Raw genomic sequence first — 22,892 nt, 5'->3', positions numbered from 1 at the left:
ACGAATTATAGGGTGGGCATCCTCCAGTTTCTGCCCTGTTAAATGTCCCAGGCCTATTAGCCTATGCCCTTGGATATGTGGAAATGATCTTGCAAGTTAATAATAATAACTTACATTTACGTAGTGCTTTGGTTTACAAAGTGCACAGCTTTTTACATTTCAGTGAGACCAAACTGACTATAAGGCACCCTAGATACCATGGTTTAATATCTAATTAGTTTAATTCAACAGATTTGCCAAATGCCACTTATATACAAGGCTCTGTTGTTAGGATGATATAATGATGATAGAACCACAAAGAAAGGATATAGACCTTGCCCTCAATGTACTTACAAACTAATAGAGCAGGGGTACAATACACAGAAATAGTTATGGTATTAGGCAGAATTAATGAGCCTAGGGGTAAAGAAGTCTAGATAAAATGATATGAAATTTTAGGTGGCATCCATCACTCAGCAGTCTAGAGCAGCTTCACATTAAAGTAGGCTTTAGAATTGAACCTTGAAGGTAGGGAAGTATTTTAGGGTGAGACAGACCATTTTGGGTACAAAGAGTAGCATGAACAGAAAGTGTAAATTAAACATGGGAGAGAGATGAGTGTCCAGTTTTGCTGAAATAAAGAGCAAGTGAAGGAATAACATGAAATTAGGTTGGAGGACCTTAGATGATAGGATAAAGAGTTTGTACCATATAGACATGAAGTAGTCACTAAAGATTTTTGAGTGAAAAGGTGATGTGATGAAAGCCATGCATCAGGAAGGATATTTGGGCTGCAGGAAAGGATAAGAAAAAGCTTATGGGGTGTGTGTGTTAGATACAAGGGCAGTATTAGGAAAAATAGTGCCACTGCTTACAGTAAATGGAACAAGGATAGTGGTCAATGAACTATTCTACTGTAGCATTTTTTTTGTGTCTCTACCAAAGAGAAAGTCTTAAGTCTGGAAAGGATGGGGAGGAATAATGAATGGAACTGAAACTCAGGAAGGTAACTGATAAAGACTGAGCACCTATCTGCAACAAACAAGTTTGAGTCCCTGGGCCTAAATGGATCATATATATACCTGGGTGTTTAAACCTAGCTAATGTTTGCTAAAAAGCTATGGGTGATCTTTAAAAAATTGCTGAGGCTCATAGGAGTAAATAGGGTCCTTTTTCCACCCCAGAAAAGTGTGAGGGTGTCTCTGTCCAAACGGTGGAATATTATTTGGATTTCTGGAAAAATTACAGGACTTTGTTAAAAGAATTCAATTCAGTCAACATTTAGAAGGTCACTGCACTGGTTACATCAAGAATAGGTCATGTCAAACCTCATTTTTGTCTTTGGAAAGCGTAAAGTTGCAGGTATAGTATAAGTGGATTTCAGTGAAGGTTGTATCCCTGGGGCAAGATGGCTGTGTGAACTAGGTGGAAAAGAAATCCCATTTAAAGTTGCTGTCGACAGAAAATATTTGGAAGTCTACCTGCCCAAACAAACCCAGGGATTATATGAACACAATTTCAAAACTTTGCACAAATAAAGTCAGATCTAAATAACTGGAAAAACAGTTCCTCGTGGATATGCTGAGCTATTAAAATAAAAATAACAATTCTAACCCAGCAAAACTGAGTATAATACTTAAGGGGGGGGAAATGGTCATTCAGTGAAACAGAGGACTTCCATGCATTCTTGATGAAAAGACCAGAACTGAACAGAAAATTTGACTTTCAAACACAATCAAAAAAGGCATGAAAAGGTAAATAGAAAAGAGAAATAAAGGACTTTCAAAAGTTGAACTGTTTATATTCCTACATGGAAAGATAATATTTGTAACTCTTGAGACTTTTCTCAGTATTTGGGTAGTTGAAAGGATTATACACACACACACACACACACACACACACACACAGACATATATATATATATATATATATATATATATATATATATATATATATATATATATATATATATATATATATATATATATACACATAGAGAGACAGAGGCAGAGCACAGGGTGAGTTGAATAAGAAGGGATGATACCTAAAAAAATAAAAGTAAGGGGTGAGAGGAATATGTTGGGAGGAGAAATGGAATGGGACAAATCTCATAAAAGGCAAGAAAAAGCTTTTTCAATGGAGGAGAAAAGGGAGGTGAGAGGGGGAAAGTGAAGCTTACTCTTCACATTTGGCTTAAGGAGGAAATATGCTCACTCAGTTTGGTATGAAAATCTCTTACACTACAGGAAAGTAGGGGAGAAGGGGACAAGTTGGGTGGGGGGGATGATAGAAAGGAGGGGAAAATGGGTGGAGGGAGTAATTAGAAGTAAACACTTGGGGAGAGACAAGGTCAAAAGAGAAAATAGAATAAGTGGGGGCAGAATAGGATGGAAGGAAATATAGTCTTACACAACATAACTATTATGGAAATCTTTTGCAAAGCTACACATGTATAGCCTATATTGAATTGCTTGTCTTCTCAGTGGGGATGGGTGGAGAGGGAGGAAGGGAGAGAAGTTGGAACTCAAAGTTTTAGGAATGAATATTGAGAATTGTTTTTGCACACAACTGGGAAATAAGAGATACAAGTAATGGGGTATAGAAATCTATCTTGTCCTATAAGAAAAGAGAGAAGATGGGGATAAGGGAAGGGAGGAGTGTGATAGAAGGGAGGGCAGATTGAGGGAAGGGATAATCGGAATGTAAGGCATTATGGGGTGGGGGGAGGGAAATGGGGAGAAAACTGGGAACTCAAAATTTTGTTAAAATAAATGTTGAAAACTAAAATAAATTTTTAGAAAATGACAATTCTATCTAAATTAATTTACTTATTCACTGCCATGCCAATCAAACAACCAAAAAATTATAGAGCTAGAAAAAATAATAACATTCACGTAAGAACAAAAGGTCCAGAATATCAAAGGAATTGATGAAAAGAAATGCTAACGAAGGTGGCCTAGCCATACCAGTTCTTAAATTGTTTTATAAAGTAGTAATCGTCAAAACTACTTGGTACTGGCTAAGAAATAGATGGGTAGATCAGTGGAATGGGCTAGGTACACAAGACAGTAGTCAAGGATTATAGCAATCTACTGTTTGATAAGCCCAAAGATATCAGTTTCTGGAATAAGAACTCACTCTTTGACAAAACTGCTGGGAAAACTATAAAATAGTATGGCAGAAACTGGTCATAGGCCAACATCTGACACTATACCAAAATAAAATCCAAATGGATACATGATTTAGATGTAAAAACTGATACTATCAACAAATTGGGGAGTAAGGACTAATTTATCTGTCAGATTTATGGGAAATGGAGGAATTTGTGACCAAACAAGAGACAGGGAACATTATGAAAGGCAAAATGGATAATTTTGATTACATTAAATTGAAAAGTTTTTGCACAAAGCCAATGCAATCAAGATTACATAGGAAGCAGAAAACTGGGAAAGAATTTTTATAGCTAGGGTCTCTGATAAAGGTGGCATTTCTAAAATATATTTAGAATATATTTATATCAAATTTACAAGAGTACAACTCATTGCCGATTGATAAATGGTCAAAGGATATGAACAGGCAGTTTTCAGAGGAAGAAATTAAAGCTATAGTTATATGAAAAAATGCTCTAAATCACTATTGATTAGACAGATGCAAATCAAAACAACTCTGAGGTATCCCATCACACCTTTAGATTGACGAACATGACAAAACAAGAAAATGATAAATGTTAGAGAAGATGCAGGAAAATTAGAATACTAATTCATTGTTAATGGAGTTGTGAGTTGATCCAACCATTCTGGAGAGCAATTTGGAACTGTGCCCAAAGGGCTAAAAAAATGTGCATATCCTTTGACCCAGCAGTACCACTTCTAGGGCTGTATCCCAAAGAGATCATAAAAATGAGAAAAGGACCCATGTGTACAAAAACATTTATAGCAACTCTTTTTATGGTGGCTAAGAACTGGAAATTGGGAGGATGCCCATTCGTTGGGGAATGACTGAACAAGTGGTATATGAATGTAATGGAATATTATTGTGTTATAAGAAATGATGAACAGGTAGACTTCAGAAAAACCTGGAAAGACTTATATGAACTAATCCTGAGTGAAATGAGCAGAACCAGGAGAACATTGTACACAGTAACAGCCACATTGTGCAATGTGTGTAATACAAGGGAGGGCAGATTGAGGGAAGGGGTAATCAGAATTTGCTGGGTTAGAACTGTGCGATGACTTTGATAGACTTAGCCCTTCTCAGCAGTGCAAGGACTTAAAACAATTTCAAAGGACTCATGATGCAAAATGCCATCCACATCCAGAGAATGAACCATGGAGTCTGAATGCAGAGCGAAGCAGACTATTTTGTTTCATTTTGTTATTTTTTTCTCATGGTTCATCCCATTTGTTCTAATTCCTCTACACTACATGACTAATGTGAAAATATGTTTAATAGGAATGTATGTGTAGAGCCTATATCAGATTGGATGCAGTCTTGGGGAGGGAGAAGGGAAGGGAAAGAGTAGGAGAAAATTTAAAACTTAAGGAAGTGAATGTTGAAAACTAAAAATAAATAAACTTTAAAAATTAAAAAAAGAAAAAGAAGTAGTTCAATTACCAGACCAGAAAGTAATGATTAATGAATTTATCTAACTTAAAAGAAGATCTAGTACCTCAGGAATCTGGCTTTACCTTCTGCTATTCATTTCTAACAACAGGACAGTATGGTTATCACTCACTAATAGCACAGTGTTGTAAGAGCTAACAATGGATGGCTAGAACAATGGGTCATAAGATGAAATGTAATAAGAATAAATGCGAAGGCTTACACATAGATTCAGAATCAGATTGTAAGCTCAGAATGAGGAAGATGTGGCCTGAAAATAATACATGTGAAAAAATTTTTTTTATATTTCACATGCATGCTCAGTTGTGTCTGACCCTTTGTGACCCCATTTAGGGTTTTCATGGCCAAGATACTGGAGAGGCTTGCCATTTTCTTCTCCAGTTCATTTTAGATGAAGAGTTGAGGCAAACAGGGGTAAGTGATTTGCCTAGTATCACACAGCTAAGTGTCTAAGGCCTGATTTGAATCTACAAAGATGAGTTCCCTGATTCCATGCCTGGCACCCTATCCACTGCACCACCTAGCTGCCCTTGTATATCTTTAGTGAACTATATTTTCAGTATGAGTCAGTAGTGTAATATTGCAGTTTTTAAAAGGGGAGGGGGAGTAATTTGATGTTAGGTTGAATTAATTAATAAATCTAGTGTCCAAACTAAGAGAGGTCACAGTTCCACTTCACTCTACACTGGGGGGCACATTTTAGGAAGGACATTAATAGAGTAGAATACATCCAGAAGGGATACAGCCAAGGTGATGTAGATACTGGAAACCACGCCATATGAGAATCAGTTAAGAAACTAGAGACATTAGCCTGTGAAGAGAAGACTTGGGAATGAGAGCTATGAAAAAAAGGGATGTAATTGTTATCTTCAAGTATTAGAGAGGTTGTCATTTGAAAGAGGAATTGAACTGATTCTTGGACTGAGAGACAACTAAGATCTATGAGTAGAAGTTACAAAGAGACAGATTTTGCCTCAGTGTAGATTCAGAGCTAAAAGGGATCTTGGATATCATGTGGTCCAATTCCCTCATTTAAAAGACGAGGAACAGGCCTAGCATATATCCTGATGATTAGATCTACCCCAAAATGAAATGAGATGCCTTAAGAAGTAATGAGCTCCCCCTCACTGGTGGAAGACTAAGTGCAGTTTGAATGACAGTTTGATGATGATTCATCCAACAAGCAATTATTAAGTGCCAACTATGGACAGGGCTAAAACAGTGAGACAATTTAAGAGATTAGAATGAACCAGGTGAGAGATAACGAATGCCTGAACTGGGATGTTTGTAGTAGAAGTGGAAAGGAATAGATAAATTCTAAATGATCTTTGGTAAAGAAATGACTAAACTCCCAATTCTGGGTGATAAGCCCATACTATAAGAAAAAGTATATCTAAAAACAAAAGTAAGCAGACAATACAGATATAAAGTAAGAATGCCCAAACTCCCCACTATTTTTTAATATAGTGCTGGAAATGCAACAGTGATAAGTCAATAAAAAGAAATAAAAGGCATAAATGTCTGCAAAGAGGAGACAAAACTATCTCTATTTGCTGATGATAAGGTATCGTTGGAAAATACCAGGGGATCAAGGGGAAAGGGAAAACACAAAAGCTTCAGCAAAGTAGTAATCTACAAAATGAATCCTCTAAAATCAACTGCATTTCTATATAATAATAAAATCTAATATATTGCTAATGCATTAATGTAATGCTACATCTAATATGCTAATACATTGCTGGTGAAGCTGTGAAATGAACGGTTCAACCATTTTGGAAAACAATTTAGAATTATGCAAATAAGGTGACTAAAACACCCATACTCTTTGAAACAGAGACTCTATTACTGGGCTTATACCCCCATGGAAGACATAGATAAGAATAAAATTCTTATAAATACCCAAACAAGTATAGCAGCACATTTTTGTGATAGTTTAGAACTGGAAGCAAAGTCTGGGAGTGATTGTTGTGTTTTAATTATCTTAAAAGAGGAATGGAAGGAGAGAGTAAGAGTAATGCACTAGAAGGAGGGAGGAAAATAAAGGTTAGGGAAAATCATCTCATAATCAGGGTGTGCAAAGACATCTACAGAAATAAGGAGAAAGGATGAGGAGAGCAGCTGACACCTGAACCTCATTCTCATCTGAACTGGTCAAAAGACACACACATTTGGATATAGAAATAAATATATTTCACTCAACAGGGAAATGAGAGGGAAAGGAGAGAAAGAAACAGGGGCAATTAGAGAAGATGTAAATCAGGGAAGGGATTAGTCCCAATGAGAACAAACCCTAAAAATGTACAAAAATATTGATAGCTTTTTGAGTGACAATGAGAATCTGAGGAGGTACCCCAAACAACTTATACTATATAAATATAGTAGAATTATATTGTGTTATAAGAAATGATGAAAGAGATGGTTTAAGAGAAACCCAGAAAGGCTTTTATGAACCAATGCAGAATTAAATGAACAGAACGAGGAAAATAATTTATACAACAATAAATAACTCTGAAACAATTAGAAACTCTGTTCAGGACAATGACCAGCCATGATTCCAGAGGACTAATAGTGAAACATGTTATCCATCTCCTGATAAAGAGATGAAAGACTCAGAGTGAAAACTGCATACTCTTTGATCCAGCAAAACCATTTCTAGAGCTGTATCCCAAAGAGATCATAAAAATAGGGAAAGGACCCACATGTACAAAAACATTTATAGCAGCTCTTCTTGCGGTGGCCAAGAAGTGGAAATTGGGGGAATGCCCATCCATCAGGGAATGACTGAACAAGTTGTGGTATATGAATGTAATGGAATGCAACTGTGCTCTAAGAAATGATGAGCAGGTAGATTTCAGTAAAACCTGGAAAGGCTTATATGAACTGATGGTGAATGAAGTGAGCAGAACCAGGAGAACATTGCACACAGTAACAGCCACATTGTGCGATGACTGACTTTGATAGACTTAGCTCTTGTCAGTAATGCAAGGACCTAAGACAACTCCAAAAGACTCATGATAGAAAAATGCTATCCACATCTGGAGAAAGAACTTTGGAGTCTGAATGCAGATGAAAGCAGACTATTTGCCTTCCTTTACTTTTGTTGGGGTTTTTTGTTAGTTTCTTCTTTCTCATGGTTCCTCCCATTAGTTCTAATTTTTCTTTACATCATGATTAATGTGAAAATATATTTAATATGAATAAGTAGAGCCAATATCAGATTGTGCACCATGTTGGGGAGGGAGGAGGAGAAAATTTAAAATTCAAAATCTTATGGAAGTGAATGTTGAAAACTAAAAATAAATGAATAGTGTGTATGTGTGTGTGTCTCACAGTGAAGAATGAGACATTTTTGGATACAGCCAATGCAGAATTTTTGTTTGTTTGTTTGATTATATGTGTTTGTAACAGAGGTTTTGTTTTTCTTTCATTTTTAGTTGTAGCAGGGGGTACAAGAAAAGGCAAATTTTTGCTGATTGAAATAATTTTTTTAAAAGAAGTGGAACTGATTGTGGTGGCATGAGCTAGCTATTGGCAAAATCAAGTAAAAAGTGTCTTTCCTCTTCTGGACATGGGTTCTGGTACCAACCCTTCTGGTTCTCAAAGGCTATTTATTATTTGTACAACAAAGCCAGCAGCTTCAAGATCTCTAAACTCAGAGAGGAAAAGAAAAATAAAAGTAAAAAAAACCCAAATAAACAAAACCTCTTCATTTTTATGAAGAATAAAAGTCAGGGAATAGGTCATAAATCTGGTAGTACAATTCAGTGGTTAGTGAATTTAGATCTTACTTGGACAATTTCAAGGACGGAATTTTCTACTGTGCTTCCTTCCCAAAGGTCTCTGTATTTTGAGCCTTCTGTTTCAAGCTTTATAAATCTTGGCTCCAATAACAACGTACCCATCATATAGATGAAGAAGTCAGAGATCCAGAAGAATAGAGGTCATGAGGAAATCTAAGTAAAAACTTCTTCATGGGGCAATTGCTTAAATGTTTGAACAGAGACCTGTATGTGTAATATGAAAAATATTCTTCCCATAGGTTAGGCTTTAGAATTAGTTGAGGCTGCCTGCCAGCCTGATCTCTATGGCCCAAAGGGCTCCTTGGTAACATGAGAATGTTCTGGAGAAACTAATGCAAGAAACACCCACCCTAGGGACGGATACTCAGGGTCTGCATTTAGCACAACTGACAAGCTAGTCCACAACCCACTTCTCCCCTCTCCCAAAACCTGTCACTATTCCCTTGTGCCACACAAATGGGATAAACAAGACAAGTCTCGGTTCTTCAGGGCTCCTGTTGGCCGTGAAGAAGGAGGTTTTTCTTGGTGGCTTTATTTTTTTTCCTCATCCTTGAGATATCTCTGAAAATTGATTACAGCTCATTTCCTCCAGACTGCCACATCATGGACACACTGGAGAGGCAGCTCATCTGGACCATCTGCTTGGAGATGTTCTCCAAGCCCGTTGTCATCCTCCCCTGCCAGCACAACCTGTGTCGGAAGTGTGCCAATGACATATTCCAGGTGAGCTGTAGCCCTGCAGACTCATTGACTGCTATAGATTCTGTCTTCTGCCCTCCTCTCCCCTCCTCCTCTCCCTCCCCTATTATTCCCTGGGATCCTGAGCAGACCAAGCAGAGGACAGTCAGAGAGAGAGGTACACACCAATCCTAAACTACCTTTGTTTCTCAAGTGACCTCCCTGGTCACCTTCACCCAGGCAAATGTGTTCTGAGTGGGAGGGAGGGTTATACCTCTGGGGCAAGCAGGGAGAAGGCTGCTAGAACTTGCAAACAGTAGGCCACTGAATGAGAACACCAAGAAACACTGCCAGTAAAAGGTTGCTGGAAGTTTTTGATCTGGACCTTGGGGCTAAGGAAAATAGCTTTGTGGATGCGTTTTCTCAAATGATCAAATGAGATAATATTTACAAAGACCTCAGCACAGCGTTTGTACATAGTAGGCACTCAAGTTCTTGAGAAAGGACCTTTTCATCAGACAATTTGCAGGAGCCATGGCTCTTAATGATCATAACCCTAAAATCACTGGAAATGGAAGCAGAACTGGATTTGGCGTCCAAAGACCTCAGTTCTAATCCAGATTCTTGTCTGAGGCAAGGTAGTTGTGTGACCTGAGCCAAGTTATTTTTTACCCTCTTTGAGAGTAAATTTCCCAAACAAAAAACCGGGAGGTTGAACTAATTAATCTCTAAGAACTCTTCCAACTCTAAATCCTGTGATCTTAAGAAAGATTTTGGAAGTCACATGTTATTTAATTTCTGAGAGATCTTGCCCAGTAGCACTCAGACCATGAAGAAAGAGGCTCTTGGCTATTTGGTATCTGGACATACTGCATGTCATTCTAACTGGGCAGGGTCTTGGGACCAGACAAGGGCAGGTGGCCAAAGGCATAGATGATGTACATAGATGTGCTTGCCATCCCCTTCCTCAAGAAGCAATATCTGTCACTTGCCCATCCAGATTAAATATCCTGTGTCCACAGTTGCTGATGTGCCCCATGAATCCTCCTGGTAAAAATACCCATGTCCCCAGTGCCTGCTTGTCTCCAGATTCTTCTCCAGGTCCATCAGCATCACCTTCTCAACCAGTACTCCTGCTTAACTTCCTGAGTTTCAGCCTTCTGTCACCAAGTTGGAACCCACCCAGGGGCAAAGATTCCTCCTTCCAACATAGAGCAGAATGAGGAACTTTTTTTAAAAAAATATCTCAAAGATCACCAATTCACAGAAAACTACCAAGCAAAAAGCAACTTGGTATAGGGACTTTTAGAGAGAGGAAAAATAAAAATTCTCCTTGCCTAGCTGGTACTTAGAGTAGAAAGGATTCTTAGAGTCCATCTAGTATACTGTCTTCATTTTATAAAGAAATTGAGCTCCCCAAATAATATTTTATATTCACATATTATTTTAAGATTTATAACTCTTTTCTCATAACCCTGTGAGGTAGACAGTACGAATATTGGTATCTCCATTTTACATATGAGGAAACCGAGACCCAGAAAACTGAAGTTACTTGCCCTGGATCACATGATATAGATGGCATAGCCAGGACAGAAATTCAGGTCTCCTGATTCTCAGGCTAGCGCAAGTCAACCAGCATTTTCTTAAATGCCTATGTGACAGGCACTGTGATAAATGATGAGAATATTTTTTTTAAAAGGCAAAAAAAAACCCAGTCCTTGCTCTCAAGTTCATTGTCTAATGCAGGAGACAGCATGCAAACTACGTACAAACAAGTTATATATACAGGAAAAATTGGAAATAATCAACAGAGAGAATTTACTAAGATCAAGGAAGACTGGGAAAGGCCTCTTCAAGGACACATGACTTTAGCTAAAACTTGAAGAAGGAAGCCAAGGAATCTAGGAGGTGGAAATGTGGGGAGTTCCAAACATAGGGGACAGCCAATGAAAATGCTCAGAGTAGAGAGATGGAGTCATATTTGAGAATCAGCAGAGGCCAGAGTCACTGGATTGCAGAGTACGTGGAAGGGAATAAAGTATAAGAAGACTGAAAAGGTAAGAAGGGATTATATTAAGACGGGCTTTAAAAGTCAAAAGGGTATTATAATTGAACCTGAAGGTAACAAAGAGTTGATTAAATAGTGGGATAACACAGTCAGATTTGAGCTTTAGGAAGATCACTTTGACAGCTGAGTGAAAGATGTACTGGAATACAGAGATGCATGAGGTAACGAGACAAACCAGCAGGCTATTGCATTGGTCCAGATAAGAGGTCCTGTTCCAGGATGGTTATAAGTGACAGAGGAGAGAAGGGGAAGTATATGAGAGATATTATTATTAAGGTAGAAAGGACAAGTCTTAAAAGCTAATTTAGGGAGTGAGAGAGCTTGAAGAATTGATGATGACGTCTAGATTGTGAGCCTGGGTGACTAAGAAGGATGGTGGTACTCTTGATAATAATTAGGAACTTAGGAAGAAGAGAGGATTTGGAAGGAAAGATAATGAGTTCAGTTTTGGACATGTTGAATTTAGGATATGTATGGGATATCCACTTCAAGACGTCTAACAGGCAGGTGGAGATGTGAGACTGGAGGTTAAAAAGAGGTTAGATCTAGACAAGGAGATTTGATAGTTATCTGTATAGAGAAGATTGAAATCGTGGACCTGATAGCTCACTAAGAAAATAATAGAGGAAGAAAAGAAGGGGTCCCAGAACAGAGCCTTTGAAAAGATTGTTCAGTAAATAAATTGCAAACTCTATTCAATAAACACAACTGTAGATGAGTTTTAAAAACAAAACAAAACATTCTTTGTTGTAGTGGCTGGAAATAGAGGTTGGGGTGGGAGACGGTGGGAAAATATCTGGAAAAAGCTGAACCATCACCCCATCTGGTGGTCATGTGCTGCTACTGCAATACAAAAGCAACCACCTTTCCTTAGCGATGCTCATAAAGCAGTTACCAGAACATTGGTACCTGAAGCTCCTCATCCCGCCTTGGAAACACTGTAAGGACCAAAATCACAGAATTTCAGAACTAGAAGAAACTTCAGTGTAATCTTGTTCAACCTATATCCAAATAAAATCCCACCTACAAATTTTCAACGAGTGGAATCTACCCACTATACTACCTAAGCAACCAGGTCACTCACTGGCTGTGTGACCTCACAAATCACATTAACTCTCTATTCCTCAGTTTTCTCATCTGTAAAATGGAGGTAATAATAAGATCACCTATTTCCCAGGCTTATTGTGAGGGCAAAGTGAGATGATTTTTGTAAAGCACTTGACAAACCATAAAGGTCTAAATAAATGCTAGTTAGTATTATTATTTAGTAGCCATTCAGTGCCTGCTTGAAGACCCCCTCCCCTTACCAAAGAATCAGAAACCCACTACCTTCCTAGATAGTGCCTTCCATTCACGGACAGCTCAAATTAAAAAAAAAAAAAGCCTTTCCTTATTTACATAAAGCCTAAATCTAACTCTCTGCAACTTTTACTTCTATATGGTTTTGCTCTCTGGTGCCAAAGGAATCCCTCTTCCATAGCAGGATTCTTCAAATGCTTGAAAAACAGCTAAAATGTCTATCACATACCCTCCCCTCAACCCTCTTCAGGAAAAACATGACCAGTTCCTCTGACTAGTCCTAGCCTCCCTCCTCTGGGCACTCCCCATCTGCTCTAAGTCCTTCAAAATTAGCCGTGTTGATGACCCTAGGGACCATAGACACCACCCTTTGCCCACCCCCACCCCCTAGGAGGCCTCTCTCTGGAAGAGTCTCGAAATACTGGATCCGAGGAAGTGTGATTGACATGGACTTTGAAGAAGGATCCTAAGCGTAGGTGTCCCATATATTTCCCTTTCAGTCCCGAGGGACCACGCTGGGCTCCAGCGGAAGATTCCGCTATCCATCCTGCCGCCACGAGGTGGTCCTCGACAGGCACGAGGTATATGGACTCCAGAGGAACCTGCTGGTGGAAAACATCATCGACATCTACAAACAGGAGTCTGCCAGGTACTACCTTAGGGCCTAGACCTCCCCAATATATGACGCCTCCCCCCTGACCCCTAACCAGAAGTCCTTGCTATAAGACTTCATTCCCCTGGGCATACAGAGCTGAGCCCAGAGAGGGCCGCAGTCTCGAGGTCCCCTGAGGCTAGGTCCCCGCCTGACTCCCCTGTCCCTTACCTACCGTCAGCCCCAAGCCGCTGCTGAAACCCGAGTGTCCCACCTGCGAGGAGCATGAGGATGAAAAGATCAACATCCTACTGCGTCACGTGCCGCGTGCCCACTTGCTCCCTGTGCAAGGTGTTTGGGGAGCACCAGGCCTGCCGAGTGGCCCCCCTCTCTGACGTGTAAGAACAGCACAAGGTGCTCAGTACCTCGGGACTGGGGCGGGAAGAGGAGTTGGGGGAGCGGGGCAGAAAAGGAAAGAGCAGGTCCTGAGCTCCTCCCTTTCCCTGTCCAGGCGGAGCTGACTGAATCCGAACCCTGGTGGCCTCCAATGAGCGGATCCAAGCGCTGATAGCCGAGCTGCAGAACACTTGCCGGAATGTGGAGGTGCAGAGAGGGTCTAGGGGGGCAGAGTGCACCTATGGGTTGTGGTTGTCCCCTAGAGGACAAGTGACTTTATCAGAATGTGTGAAATCTCCTAGGAGGTCTAGTCCAACCTTTTCTCTCGCTTAAGAATTCTCTCTGTAACATCTCCAAATGTTCATCCAGCCTCCATTTGATGAGGAACTCACTCCTTCCAGAGGCAACTCGTCCCACTTTGGAATTCTAATTATTAGGATGTTTCTTTTTCATATTGAGCCGAAATTTGTCTCTGAATATTTGGGAGAAATGGAGAAATTTGGGAGCTGGAGTCTGAGTGATTTGGGAAGCCTCCATAAGAGTAGTTATGAAAGCCACTTTACTTATGAAAGGGATGACCTAGGTTAGGTGCTCGAAAGGGACTGCTTTTCATGTAGCATCCTGGAAACCCAGACCCCAAAAGAAATGGATCTTGAGGGATTTGGGATTTGATTTATAAGGTGCTCTCTTCTCTAAGCCCAGGGTTGTTCTGGAGGCGTTGGTGGTCCAAGGATAGGAGGTCAGTCCCTCCTTAGTCCCCTCATCTTTCTGCCTCCCATATAGCCTCTGTTCCTTTCTTGTCACTCTCCCTTATCCTTCAGTCAGCGCCTTCTTGTCCTTTCTTTCGTCACTGTCCCCGTGTCTCTCTCCCACTCCTCCCTTTCCCACCCTTTTCTCCTAGAAAAAGTCCTGAGCCCTCCCCTTTCTAGAGATTAAATTTTCTTAGGATAGGAAAGGAAATGACTAGATTTTGAGCCTGATTTTGAGCTGTCTGTATTTGTACAGGGATGGTTGGCAAGGCTGAAGGAATGTGTGCAACTCCAGAGGCTAACTTTAGAAAAGGAAAGTCGGAGGGCAGCTAAGTGGTTTATAGTGTACAGGCCCTTTAATCAGGAGGACCTGAGTTCAAATGTGACCATATACACTTAGTAGCTGTGTGACCCTGGGCAAGTCAACCCCTATTACCTTAAAAAAAAAAAAGAAAGAAAAGAGAAGTAGGAAACATATGACCTGCAGTAAGGGAATTGAGGAGGACCTTAGGGAGAAACTGAGCTGAATCCTGACATCTGGAAGGAGAGTGACTGAATCTGTTGGGTTCAAAAGGAAAACACTGAAGAAACCCTGGGAAACATGAAGAAGCCAGCTCAGAGACATTGCTTTGGGACTACAGCATATCTGTAATCATTTTGCTTTCTTGATCATTTGGTATAGAACAAAGGTGGGAAATCTGGGGTTTCTAGGCCACATGGGGCCTCCAAGGTCCTTGGATGCAATCTTCTGACTGAGTCCAAGTTTTACAGAACAAATTTGTTCTGTAAAGTTTGAATTCAGTCAGAAGGCCTCACTTGAGGACCTAGAGGGTCACATGGGGCCTCAAGGTCCCAGGGTTCCCACCCCTGCTATAGAGTGAGGAACTTTTTATTATTTTTATGCAAGTTTTGGTCTAACAAAAAAAAATTTTTTACTTTAAGAGAGAAAAAAATCACTTGGGAGAGCCCCATTCCTAGATGGGGGAGGGGGATTGGAGATTTGGGAGTCCCTACTGAGAGCAGCTCAGCCCTGGTTGGGCAGGTTTTAGCCCTGGTTGGGAGATTCTGATAACTGCTGTCAGAGTTGAGAGGAAGAAGTCGAGGGATCATCAAGTGTGGTGGGAGGTTAGGAGAACCTCAGTCCTGGAGGAGGGGTTGAAGAGCCTTGGTCCTGGGGGAAAGGGTTGAAGGGAATCCAGGTCCTGGTGTGGGGAGGATTGGGGCATATCCAGCACTAGCAGGGAGGCAGGAGGGCTCAGGATTTCGAGGCTGAAGTCTACTCTGATTGCTTTGCCCTCATTTCCTAACAAATGACCTAGTGGAGGAACCGCTGGAGGCAGCGGTGGTAGCCTCCTCAGAAGAGGGGGACTGCGCTGCAGCGGCAGAGGAATCTGGAGTAGGCGAGGACCTGGAAGAGGAGGTAGCCGCAGCGTTTGCGTCGGGAGCCGAGGCCCCTGAAGAGGCTGGAGTTGGGACACTGCAGTCCCAGGGGGCAGCCCAGGAGGAAGACTTGGAACCGAGAAGCGGGAGGCCGGTAAGGTGTTAGAGGGCGTGGCCTCCCTCTGGGTTTTGGACAGAATCCCCGGGACTTTGATATCTGAGTCTAGTAAAAGTCCTTAAATCTTCTTGCCAGGATGGAGAGGAGACCGGAGGGGAACCTGAGGCTGGCGGAGCTATTAGTGCGAAACTCCAGGACAGCGAATGCCCCTCAACTCCAGGCCGCATCCCAGTACCACCTCCCCGGACTCCCCGGGCCGAATCCCCCAACCCGGGTCTGTGCGGGGCTGAGACCTCGGGGAGCGAAGGGACCGGCAGTACTGGCAGAGGCCGGAACAGCGGAGATGGGACAGGAACACCTGGGTGCAGTCAGGTCAGTGAGACCGAAGACGGATTTCCCTTAGAGATCCCACCTCCTATCCCTCTAGGAATCTTAGTGTAGAATCCAGGAGGATTCTCCGCCCCCCCCCCCCAACCCCCCGGGAGAGAGGATGAGGCGTGAACCCGGCAAAGAGGTGGAAGAGGAGAAAGGGATAGGTGAAACGGTTGCTTAAGTGTCTCTTTTTCTGACTCTTCCGTTCTTCACTTGCAGAATACAGACGTGCAGGCCTTTGAAGGGTCAGAGAAGGAAGCAGGGGAGCCTCAGGGTTTTGTCTCGGGTCACTCCTTACTCTCCAGCCCCTAGTTACTGAAGTGCTGACGGAAGGGCGGGACTTTCTTAGGTCACTGCCTCCCCTAACCTAGTCCTGGGGCTGCCGCGATCCTGGGGGAGCTTGAGCTCTTCACATATTTCTTTCGGGCTCCGTGCTGTACACTATCAAAAAAAAGTTTCTTCCCGCCCTCTCCTGGATGCCTGGAGCTCAAAACTTCGTGACCATTTGCAAATTGGGTTTGGGAAGAGAGCTGTCCTTTCTCGGGTCGGGGAGCAGGAGGTTGGACTAAATGGCCTATATGCAGTCTCCTGCTAGACAATACCCCCTTTCCGAAATACTGAACTAGTCCCAAGAGTTGGGGATCCCAGTGTTGGTCGCCATTTCCCAGAGCAGGTGGCGTATGGGGAAAATGGGGAAATTCGCCGCTGAAGCAGAGAGTAAGTTACTAAGACTAAGAGAGACGTTCTCCGGGTAGCGGAGAGAGGACGCGGACACAGACACAGAGGGGTAGTTTCCCTCAATAAACCAGAGACTTCAATTTTGCTTTAAACTTGGCTGTTTTAAAAGGTCGTGGAACTCTCAGGGTCCCGGCAGCCACTCCTGCCCCAACCTCTGTCCTTTGACTTGTCTACTTCCAGCTCCCCCCATCTCCACCCGCCACCCTGCAGGTACCCCTCCTTCTTAGTCCCTTGGTCTCGTAGCCTCACTAGCCCACTCTCTCTAGCAAGCGCTGGTTGTTCCGCGCACGGCTGCGCATCCTCTCTTCCCTTGCGCGGTCCAGAATCTCCCGCAGCAGGTGGAAGGGCAGATCCAGGGCGTTGGGGATCCTCTCTCGCTGCTTCCAACTTGGAGGGGTGCGAATCGACCTCCCCTGCTCGCCAGTGGAGTCCATAAGTTGTCTCCAAGTTCCCAAATGGTCTGGGCTCAGTACACGGACTTCCCAAGCACTGGGCAACGGGAAGCAGGTTTTTGGGGGCAGGAACAGGAGCGCGGTCACAGCCAAAGTTATTGTCACGATCCGAAGCCTCCGCAAGGCCATGGCCTGCAATACACGTGTTCTCAGTGCTTTGCTACCCTTGAGGCCCGACTTCTATCCCTAGCTCTTCCTGGATATCAGTCCTCTCCCAACTCACAACCTTAGAGATAGACTTCTGGGCCCACCCCAGCACTAGATCTTCTGTCCTGGCCCATCCTGGATTTCCCTTTCTCCCTCTCCTTCCCCAACCTTCAACTCCATGCCAGATCACTGGACCCTAAATATGGTCGGCTTTGATTGTACTGAAACAGAGGGAGATGGGTCTTGGATTGCAGGGCTGGGTTGGAATGGATCTAAAGAAATGTATTACAAAGCCGGGAGTGGGTCAGGGTCCCCTCATTCCCCACCCCAATCCCTCCCTGCTGTCCTGAGACACTCACGGAAGCCGTGCAGCGCAACTCAGGATCGGTCGGAGCTGGGGTAGGGGCAGAGCGCAGCTGCTCGGATACCGAGGGTACGGGAACATTTATTTATATTCCCCGCGGGTGACCACAACACGTGACAGGGCAGTGGAGGCGGGGCTGGGAGGAGCCGGAGAAGTGGCAGGAGCTGTCCTTGGTGCTGACGAAGGAGGAGGGCGGGTGTGCTGGGGCTGCAGTAGCCTGGGACTCAGACCGGAAACTTGTATTCACATTTAGTGTCAGTCTGAGCGCTTAGCGTGGGCGTAGTCTGTCCCTGGGCTCCTAAGTATGTCCGTGTTTGTATTTCGTGCTTCTTGCTGCATGAATGTCCTATGCACCTCCATATGGCTGTATGTCAAACGTGCCCATTTGCACTTATCTCATACATAATGCCTCTACGTGTCTTCATAGATCTATTCACATGTATTGTAAATATCTATCTATGTAATATCTTATATCAGAAGGACATTGTAATGGCTAGCCTCATTAGCCTCAGTCTAAGATTCAGTGACTGACGCTATGAGATTTGAGGAGCACTAGAAAGATCAATTATTTTCTTCTAAAAATTTCGCTTCATCCAACTAGGGTTCCTCACCTTTGCTTTTACATCAACCAAGACATGGATTGGGTGAATTTGTTCCCTACATTACCCTCTGCCCCTACTCTTCTACCTTTCTCTTCATCAGACGCATGCAAAGAAATCCAAAGTGTACATACACTACTGTCCTTGACCAACGTGTCCCCATAATTGGTAGCTGCCCCTTTTTATCTCAGAAGGGACTTAAAGGTTGAGGAAATGGAGATGAATTACATCAGTCAGAAAGATATTCCTTGGCAAAGGCTGGAGGTGCACCTCAGAAATTCCAAGCCTAAACGCAAGTCTTGGATTTCCCTTCCTCCTTCTTCTCCCACTCGGACCCTGAAGGATGTTGTGGGGAGATGGCCCCAAAGTATATCCCTGGGATGCCATGTGGTTCAAGTTTCTTTTTTTTTTTAATTTTTTAGAGTATTTATTTATTTTTAGTTTTCAACATTCATTTACACAAAATTTTGAGCTCCAAATTTTCTCCCCATCTCTCCCTCCCCCCACCCCATAACGCCTTGCATTCTGATTACCACTTCCCTCAAAATGCCCTCCCTTCTATCACACCCCTCCCTTCCCTTATCCCCATCTTCTCTCTTTTCTTGTAGGGCAAGATAGATTTCTATACCCCATTACCTGTATTTTTTATTTCCCAGTAGTATGCAAAAACAATTTCTTTCTAATACTTTGAATTCCAACTTCTTTCCCTTCCTCCCTCACCACCCATCCCCACTGAGAAGGCAAGCAATTCAATATAGGCTATGTATGTGTAGTCTTGCAAAAGACTTCTATAATAGTCATGTTGTGTAAGACTAACTATATTTCCCTCCATCCTATCCTGCCCCCATTTCTTCTATTCTCTCTTTTGACCTTGTCCCTCCTCGAAAGTGTTTACTTCTATTTACTCCTTTCTCCCATTTGCCCCCCCTTCTATCATTCCCCTCACTCCACTTGTCCCCTTCTCCCCTACTTTCCTGTAGTGTAAGAAAGATTTTCATACCAAATTGAGTAAGTATATTATTCCCTCCTTAAGCCAAATGTGAAGAGAGTAAGCTTCACTTTTTCCCCTCTCACCTCCCCCTTTTCTCCTCCATTGAAAAAGCTTTTTCTTGCCCCTTTTATGAGTGATAATTTGCCCCATTCCATTTCTCCCTTTCTCCTCCCAATTTATTCCTCTTTCATCCCTTAATTTTATTTTTTTAGATATCATCCCTTCTTATTCAGCTCAGCTTGTGCTATCTGTGTGTGTGTGTGTGTATAATCCCTCCAACTACCCAAATACTGAGAAAAGTTTGAAGAGTTACAAATATTATCTTTCCATGTAGGAATGCAAACAGTTCAACTTTAGAAAGTCCTTTATGATTTCTCTTTCCTGTTTACTTTTTCATGCTTCTCTTGTGTTTGAAAGTCAAACTTTCTACTCAGTTTTGGTGTTTTCATCAAGAATGCTTGAAAGTCCTCTATATCATTGAATGACCATTTTTCCCCCTGAAGTATTATACTCAGTTTTGTTGGGTAGGTGGTTTTAATCCCAGTTCCTCTGACTTCTGGAATATCATATTCTAAGCCCTTCAATTCTTTAATGTAGAAGCTGCCAGATCCTGGGTTATTCTGATTGTATTTCCACAATACTTGAATTGTTTCTTTCTAGCTGCTTGCAATATTTTCTCCTTGACCTGGGAACTCTGGAATTTGGCCACAATGTTCCTAGGAGTTTCTCTTTTTGGATATCTTTCAGGAGGTTATTGGTGGATTCTTTCAATATTTATTTTGCCCTCTGGTTCTAGAATATCAGGGCAGTTTTCCTTGATAATTTCATGAAAGATGATGTATAGGCTCTTTTTTAGGTCATGGCTTTCAGGTAGTCCCATAACTTTTAAATTGTCTCTCCTGGATCTATTTTCCAGGTCAGTTGTTTTTCCAATGAGATATTTCACATTATCTTCCATTTTTTTCATTCTTTTGGTTTTGTTTTATAATTTCTTGGTTTCTCATAATCATTAGCTTCCATTTGTTCCATTCTAATTTTTAAAAAACTATTTGCTTCAGTGAGCTTTTGAACCTCCTTTTCAATTTGGCAAATTCTGCTTTTTAAAGCATTCTTCTCCTCATTGGTTTTTTGGACCTCTTTTGCCAATTGAATTAGCCTATTTTTAAAGGTGTTATTTTCTTCAGCATTTTTTGGGGTATCCTTTAGCAAATTGTTGACTCACTTTTCATTATTTTCTTGCAGCACTCTCATTTCTCTTCCCAATTTTCCTCCACTTTTCTTACTTTATTTTCAAAATCCTTTTTGAGCTCTTCCATGGCCTGAGACCATTGAATATTTTTTTTAGAGGCCTCTGATCATAAGCATTGTTCTTCCTCATCTGAAAGGATGGAAGAAAATACCTGTTCACCTAGAAAGTAACCTTCTATAGTCTTATTTTTTTCCCCTTTCTTGGGCATTTCCCAGACAGTTACTTGACTTTTGAGTCCTCTGTCAAGAGGGAGGTATACTCTGGGGACCTGTAAGTTCTCAGTTCCTCCAAGGAATTTACTCCTCTCCTGGCTTGCACTCTGGTCTGGGAGCTACCAAAACTTTTCTGCCTAGGATTTGCAAGTAGAATTCCCTTTCCAGAGCTTCCATCAGCTTCACCATGCCAGCCAGCACTCTTCCTCATCCCTAGACTGCTACTCAGGACTGAGACCCAGATCAGCTGCTCAATTTCCCCAGGGGCTTTAGGCTGAGGGCTCCAAAAATGAATGCTGCTGCTGTTGCTGCTGCCACTGTCACCGCTGCCTGGGGCTGGGGTTAGGGGAGGACCCTGCTCCCTTCTCACCCAGGAGAAAAAGCTTTTTCACTGACCTTTGAAGTGTCTTTGGTGTTTGTGGGTAGAGGGATCTGAGAACTGCCACTGCTGCTGAGGATTCTGCCCCAGAGGCCTGTTCTGGTCCTGTCCCTGCTGAGTCCCATGGCTGAGGCTGGGCTGGGCTCTGTGGGCTGCATTCCATTCCACGCTCCGTGCTATAGACCTTTCCTGTTGGACTTCTAGGCTACCTTGGGTTGGAAATCTCTTTCACTCGGTCGTTTTGTGGCTTCTGCTGCTCTAGAATTTGTTTAGAGTCATTTTTACAGGTTTTTTATGGGTTGTGTGGGAAGAGCTAGAGTATGTGCATCTTTCTACTCTGCCATCTTGGCTTTGCTCCCTGCATGGTTCAAGTTTCTAAGGTGAGGATCAATCACTGGGGAGGGTGGTAGATGTTTTCAGGGACTTATTTTTTACTCAGGGTCATAGTAGCCAACAAATCTCAGTTTCTCCAAATGATCAGGTCATTGCATCAATTCCTGCTGCCTCTGGGAAGACAAACACCCTCCTGGTCCTTCCTCCCACTGTCCCCCAAAGTCTGGTGATCAGTAGCTTTGAGTGTAGATTCTGGGATTCGAGGTCTGGAGAAGGCACCTCATGGGCTGACGAACCTGAGATTGACCCTGAGATTCACCATTCTCAGGTTAGACAGTCCTAGATGCACCTTCCATTGCTTTCAAACCACTCTCTGGTAAGAGAGACAGACCGATGAGGAGGCTTTAGATGCAAATCTCATTCCTGCCTCCACTAGGGACTCCAGTTTGAGTGGAGATCCAAGAACTGGCCCTGAGGATGTGAATCCAATGGAGTTCATGTTCTGAAGTATGAGCCCTTTTAAGTTCCAGAAAATGGTGGTGAGATCCTCAGCCTAACCAGGAATTATTTCAATAGCACACAAAATCCTTGAGGGAAGGGACTGTGTGATTTAAAAAAAAAATGTTTTCCTAGAACCTAACACAGTTCCTTATACATAATAAATTTGCTTAATTGAACTGAAGTGAATTCCAGGTTCACTGGGAACTGGAGAATCACCTATAATTGGATAATCCCCATCATCAAATTGGGCAGTAAAGATTTGGTTTAAAAAAAAATCACAGAGCTGAGGGAAAAAAAGGTTCTGGAACATGAATTCCTGGGGCTTCTCTGTCCTTTGCTGTCTTTTCCACCTTTCCAATTCCCCCTCTTTGTTACTACCCCACCTTCTTTCCTCTGATTTAGAAGCATCCAGTGGTGCAGTTATAGTATTGGACCTGGAGTCAGGAAGACCTGAGTTCAAATTCAGCCTCAGGATATGTGGCCCTGGGGAAAATCACTAAACCTCTGTTTGCTTCAATTTCCTTAACTGTGAAGTGGAGCTAACCATAGCACTTGTTTCCCATGATTGTAGTGAGGATAAAACAAAATAATATTAGTGCAGTGCCTGGCCCATTGTCGGTGCTGTATAAACGCTTATTCCCTTTCTTTCTTCCTCTTGCTTCACTCTTGACCTACCCATCCACTTTTCAATCCCTTCCCCAATCTGGGAGTTCAAGGGCCTCGTTGATGCCCAGGGCTCAGTTTGAGGGGAGGGGTTGGGGAAGACATGTTTAAAGTGTCCAACACAAAGCACGAGGTCTTTGGTTGGTGGTCTACAACACTCCCAAGAGCACCTGAGCCAGATTAAAATGTAATTTGGAAATATTTAGCAAA

At 42.4% G+C, this 22,892-nt stretch overlaps 1 pseudogene; it reads left to right on the top strand.

Annotated features, from left to right (window-relative positions):
* The first annotated feature begins 6,898 nt into the window (after positions 1–6,898).
* Positions 6,899–16,381, top strand: LOC140518569 (uncharacterized; annotated as a pseudogene).
* The last annotated feature ends 6,511 nt before the right edge of the window (positions 16,382–22,892 follow it).

This window comes from Notamacropus eugenii, chromosome 1 (assembly GCF_028372415.1).
Source record: "Notamacropus eugenii isolate mMacEug1 chromosome 1, mMacEug1.pri_v2, whole genome shotgun sequence".
In the NCBI taxonomy this organism is placed as follows: domain Eukaryota; kingdom Metazoa; phylum Chordata; class Mammalia; order Diprotodontia; family Macropodidae; genus Notamacropus; species Notamacropus eugenii.
This window is presented reverse-complemented; position numbering and strand designations above follow the sequence as displayed.